Source organism: Rhinolophus ferrumequinum, chromosome 19 (assembly GCF_004115265.2).
Source record: "Rhinolophus ferrumequinum isolate MPI-CBG mRhiFer1 chromosome 19, mRhiFer1_v1.p, whole genome shotgun sequence".
In the NCBI taxonomy this organism is placed as follows: Eukaryota; Metazoa; Chordata; class Mammalia; order Chiroptera; family Rhinolophidae; genus Rhinolophus; species Rhinolophus ferrumequinum.
In genome coordinates this window covers 2,043,612-2,049,968 of record NC_046302.1, presented here as the reverse complement: position 1 = coordinate 2,049,968, position 6,357 = coordinate 2,043,612, and the positions used below count along the sequence as shown (strand labels likewise).

General features: G+C 46.8%; 1 pseudogene; it reads left to right on the top strand.

Moving 5' to 3' along the window:
- Window positions 1–3,966: 3,966 nt before the first annotated feature.
- LOC117011870 (glyceraldehyde-3-phosphate dehydrogenase-like) lies at window positions 3,967–4,845 on the top strand (annotated as a pseudogene).
- The last annotated feature ends 1,512 nt before the right edge of the window (window positions 4,846–6,357 follow it).

Sequence of the window (6,357 nt, the reverse complement as noted above, 5' to 3'; positions counted from 1 at the left end):
TACACACTGGTCTTTGTTTCAGGGGCTCATGCTGGTATCCAGTGCAGGCAATGGCCTTCAGGAGCATCAATCCCCATGGAAGGACATATGGCCTATGTCTGCCTGCTTTCCTCTGGTAACAACACCTTCCACCTCTGGGGAAATTCTCCCCACTGCCTATGGCACTGGGGGAGCTGTCCAGATGTGTGCACACATATGTATACACACACACACACACACACACACACACACCAGACCCTGGTGAATGTGTGCAACCTGGGATGGGCCACCCATAAATCACTATCCCACTGGAAACAATGACTGGTCTAAGAGGAGCAAGCTGGGGGTACAGGATCCATTGGGCTGCTCAGAGCCCTCTCCAGGATTGGCCTATGCATACTGGGGTAGAGAAGTTTTCTTTCTGTTAAACTGGCAGGAAGTAAATCTGGAACAGCCAACGGCCACATTACCCTATTGAGAGTCACAGAAGGAAGCTGCCAGCTATAGAGAGATAAAGCGAGATACACAGAAGGGTAGCTGCAATCAACTGCCCTGGATCCAGCTGTGCCAAAAGGACTTGCCTGGCTGTGCCACTCACAACCGAAAAAGGCTTCGTGAAAACTGGCAGTGCTGCCTGGAAACGGGATGTCATGAGACACAGACCCCAAGGTACGGAGTTTGTTGAGTGGAGTGAGGAGGCCATGCAATCACCCAGTCCCTGACTTCTCATGCAGCAGTGAAGCAACGGGCGGTGCTGTCACACATGTGTCTTGAGATCCAGACTGCATGCTTCCACAGCTGGGCTGGGGGAGAAAACCCACTCCTGCCACCTTCAATATGGCGCACTGTGGGTAGAGATATGTCCACCTGAGATACAGAAGGAAGAGCCTGCAACTCTGTTGACAGGTGCCCTTTCTGAGTGCCATATTGAAAACTTCTCAACTCACCTGTGAGGAGGAGGTTGTTAGCGTCTCCATTTCACAGATGAGGAAGCTGTGGCTCAGACAGGTAAAAGAATCAGAGCCACTGGGAGCCTTGGTGCTGTTAGGGTTTGAAGTCACAGAACAGAGTGTGGCAAAGGCTGGCTTAAGGGAGCATGATCCAAACAAGGGGGGCAGGTGCTCAAAACCCCCAGGAGGTCTGAAGAAGCAGACAGGGCAACTGAGGCAGGGAGCCGCTCCTAAGGGCAGGCAGAGCACCATGATGGGAGGGAGGTATATTGTGCTAGCTGGGCGTAGCGTTTAAGGCACGGGACTTTGTTATCGTACCTGCAGAGGCCATGCAAGCTCGGGGACTGGAGGGGCTGGAATGTGGGGCAGACAGGTGGCAGCTCCAGGCCTCTGCTGAGCAGGTGCAGAGGCAGGGCCAACCCAAGGCCACTTCCTGAATGTTAGCTATCATTGGTCCCTGTTGGAGCCCACAGGCTGGGGTGGGGACAGCAAGGGGGCAGGGGTGGGCTATTCAAGACACCAGGCAGGCTCTGGCTGCATTTGCAGCTGCTACCAGAACCCGTCCTGTATCGTCATGCTTTACCCCAGCCTGGCCCCATCTCTGTCATTGCAGCTGCCACTGCCTCTGTCACCACAGGGGACAGGTGGAGCCAGGAGGAGAAAGAACAAACAGACCCAATTTCCCCAAATCAACTTGTCACCACAAAGGGAGGAAAATTAAGAGGCCTAGCAAAGTTAACCTTCTGTTTACATTTTCCTTGGTAACGAAGAAATAATTGCTGTTGCTATACGGAGCCATCTTCGGAGGGTCCCCTCCCCCTTCCCTATTTCCAGTCCTATTCAAGAGCAGTCAGAGAAGATACTGAAATCTTGAATCAAACTATGTAGTTACTATGGTGTCAGACTGAAATTATGAAACTCCAAGCTGGCCAGCACAGAGGCGCAGAGCCAGGAGAACACAATTAAAGCAGAGACCAAGGAAAGAGAAGGCACGTTGAATTTCAATAGCAGCAAAATTGCACTTCCAAGCATGGGAATTAAAAAAAAAAAAGAAGAAGATGTGCTTAGAAATGCAGTTAGAGGCTTATCAAGGGCCAGGAACATTCCCAGTTCTGCCACCCGTTCATCACCTCCCCGCCAACACGGTCTCCTTCTGCCCTGTGCCCATGGAAAACTGTGTGGAGCAGGCCTGCCTTGCTCCTCACTCCCAAACATGCCCACTTGTTCTGGCCTGGGGAAACCCTTTCCCACAACATTGTGGGGACCTGGGACACATCTCTCTTGAGCACCATCCTGGACTCCTCTTTCTCTCTATCCCCATGTGAAACCCCTCCACAACTACTGTCAGCCCAACCTTTAAACATCTGGTATGAAACCTGATCTCACACCACTACAACTACCACCCTGGTCCCAGCCCCTCATCTGGACAATAGCACCACGAAGAAAAAAGCAGACAGCTTGAGTGGCCTCCTGCACTAGTTCAGGTCTGATCTCATTCCTTTATGACTCATCTTCCCCGTCCTCCCCTCTTGGCTCCAGTCACCCTGATCTCCATGCTCCTGGAACGTGACGGACATGCTCCTGCCTCAGGACCTTTGCATTGGCCATTCCCTCTGCCAGAAGAGCTTCCCCTAGATATCTGTGGCTACAGGGGTCTGTTTTCCTCACTGCTATACCTAAAATAGCACAAACATGTGGGATTGCTCAGTGAATGAACCAGTGAACCACTCCCCATCTTCTGAGCCCCATTTTCTCCATCTTACCATGAGGGTCTGCACCACATCAGAGGGGCAAACCAGAGCCTCCCACAAGCAAAATTTATTCTGGAAGCTTGTTTTGTTCAGCCTACAAGATACATTGGCCTACAAGACATATATAAACTTGAATTTATTTATAACATAAAAATTGGGAGATTGAACATACAAATCAGGATTTCCAACATAGAAGTTATCTGTTCTTTAAAGGTCTAGTAGAACTTTCCCATAAAAACATTTAGATCTGGTGCTTTCTTTTTTGTTTTCTTCTCCTCCCCCTGCCCCCTTTACCTCTTCTTCAATCAATTTTGGTGTGTTAGTCAGAGTTCCTGGTTATAAACCACAATTGGCTAACTAAGACAGAAAACTGTATACCACAAGGTTTAGAGAGCTTCTTGAATTTCTGTGAGAGTGAGAGACATTCCCAAACCCCCGAAGAAATTACCCTAGTAGAACCCCTACTGCCTCTGCCACCCACCTCTACCTCTACCACAGCTGCACAGCGGAATGGAAACCTTTGCCACAATATCTGTTCTCTCTTCAGAATCCTCTCCCCACCCTTCACTCTCATCTGTGGAGTCCTGCCTTGGTGCATCTGCTTGGCTGGATCCAGGTCACATGCTCAATTCTAGCTGGAAGGGAATGTGGGAAACGTAGTTTTTAGCTGTCTCATCTCTGCAGTAGAGAGAGGCATCTAGAAAGGAATGGATGGAGGTGAGGTGAGGTGAGCCAAGTTGCAGCATCTGCCATTTTGTACATATGTTTGGTGTTTTCTTTTTCCTAAAAACTGTTCATTTTACTTTGGATTATTAAATTTATTGGCATTTGTATTTTTTTATAATTTAACATATCTGTGTATCTGTAATGTCCTTTCTTTATTTTTATGGTTACTGATGTGTTTTCTTGATCAGACTTGCTAGTTTTGTCTAGTTTATCAAGTTTTCCAATGAATTATTTTTCATTTTCAGAGCACCAGTCTACTACTGCTACATTCTATTTCATTAATTTCTGTTCCTTTTCTTCATTAATTTCTTCTTTCTTTAGATTTATTTTGATATTCATCTTGGAGCTTATTGAGGTAAATGCTGTCGACTAAAAAATAATATTGGCTCTCTGCTCCTCCTGTTCAACATACAGCCACGTCTTCCTGCACAGTGCCAACACAACCCTGAGACACACTGGTGAAGGTCAAAGTGAACGGATTTGGCCATATTGGGCGCCTGGGTACCAGGGCTGCTTTCAACTCTGGCAAAGTAGGTATTGCCACCATCAATGAACCCTTCATTAACCTCAACTACATGGTCTACATGTTTTATTATGATTCCACCCATGGCAAGTTCAAAGGCACAGTCAAAGCTGAGAATGGGAAGCTTGTCATCAATGGAAAGCCCATTACCATCTTCCAGGAGCGAGATCCCGCCAACATCAAATGGGGTGATGCTGGTGCTGAGTAAGTTGTGGAGTCCACTGGGGTCTTCACGACCTTGGAGAAGGCAGGGGCTCACTTGAAGGGTGGAGCCAAGAGGGTCATCATCTCTGCCTCCTGTCTGGATGCCCCCATGTTTGTGATGGGTGTGAACCATGAGAAGTATGACAAGTCCTTCAGCAATGTCTCCTGTACCACCAACTGCTTGGCCCCCCGGCCAAGGTCATCCGTGACAATTTTGGTATTGTGGAGGGACTCATAACCACAGACTATGCCATCACTGCTACCCAGGTGACTGTGGGTGGCCCCTCTGGAGAGCTGTGGCATGACGCCCGAGGGGCTCATCATCCCTACTTCTACTGGCACTGCTAAGGCTGTGGGCAAGGTCATCCGTGAGCTGAATGGGAAGCTCCCTGGCATGGCCTTCCATGTCCCTACTTCCAATGTGTCAATTGTGGATCTGACCTGCTGCCTAGAAGAAAACTGCCAAATACGATGACATCAAGAAAGTGGTGAAGCAGGCGTTGGAGGGCCCCCTCAAGGGCATCCTGGGCTGACTGAGGACCAGGTTATTTCCTGTAACTTTAACAGTGATACCCACTCTTCCACCTTTGATGCTGGGGCTGGCATTTCCCTCAACGACCGCTTTGTCAAGCTCATTTCCTGGTATGACAATGAATTTGGCTACAGCAACGGGGCAGTGGGCCTCATGGTCTACATGGCCTCTAAGGAGTAAAAGCCCCTGGACTACCAGCCCCAGGAAAAGGAAGAGAGGCCTTCAGCTACTGGGGATTCCTTTCCCCAAATTGATCCCCCAACACACTGAGAATCTCCTGACCTCCAGTTTCCATCCCAAATCCCCTGAAGAAGGGGAAAGGCTAAGGATGCTCTACTTTGTCATGCACCGTCAATAAAATTCACTGTACCTAGCCAAAAAAGAAAGCAAGAAAGAGAAAGAAAGGAAGGAAGGAAGGAAGGAAGGAAAGACGGAAAGAAGGAAGGAAAGAAGGAAAGAAAGAAAGAAAAAAAATATTGACTAGGTGTTTCATCACCAAAAAAGGATTTATTTGGGAAAAAAGAAGGGTTGCAAGCCACTACATGCAGACATGGCAAGCCATGTACATACGCTGGCCTGCATGCCAAGATGGAGGGGTATTTATATAAGGGAAAAGGAAGAAAAGGGCAGGGGAAGTTAGAACCATAGAGCTTTATTATAAACATAGAGTTCTTCCTATAAGGTTCTCACATGTAGGGTTCTCGCGATTACCTAGAGCTCAAGAACTTCCAGAAGCCCCAGCTTCTCGCATAGACCCTCCTGACTGATGTTTGCTTAAAGTTCAAGTTCATCTTTATCAATACTGAGTTCTCTTATCTTTTCAATTTTTCCTTTTTTATAATGACTGCATTTAAAGCTATTCATTTTCCTGTAAGTACACACGTCTTGGGTGTTACCCTGTGGGTTTTGTATACAGTGCCTTTACTACTGTTCATTTCTAGATAGTCGGTAACTCAGTTCAGATTTATTGTTTAATTCACATTATTTAGATTTGTTTTTAAATTTCCAAGAAGATAGATTTTTGGGATGCTATCCTCTTATTAATTTTCAGCTTTATTCGCATTGTCTTGGGAAAATGTGGATGGCACAATCTTTTTAATTTTTTAAAAATTGGTTTTACTCCGATTCAAAAATCTTTATGCACTCCTATGTTTATTGCAGCACTATACACAATAGCTAAGACATGGAAACAACCGAAATGTCCATCGGTAGACGACTGGATTAAGAAAATGTGGTACATTTATACAATGGAGTATTATGCAGCCATAAAGAAGAAAGAAATCTTACCATTTGCAACAACATGGATGGACCTAGAGAACACTATGTTAAGTGAAATAAGTCAGACAGAGAAAGATAAGTACCATATGATCTCACTTATACGCGGAATCTAAAGAAAAGAATAAGTGAATGAACGAATCAGAAACAGTTTTGGAGACAAAGAGGAAAAACTGAGGGTTGCTAGATGGGCGGGAGGGGTGGGGGTGGGGGGGAGGGTGAGGGGATTGGAGGGCAGTCGGTGACCACAGGATGGCCACGGGGTTTGAAAATTAATCTGGGGAACGTAATTTAGTGGTTACCAGAGGGTAAGGGGGTTGGGGGGTGGGAGATGAGGGTAAGGGGGATCAAATATATGGTGATGGAAGGAGAACTGACTCTGGGTGGTGAACACACAATGTAATTTATAGATGATGT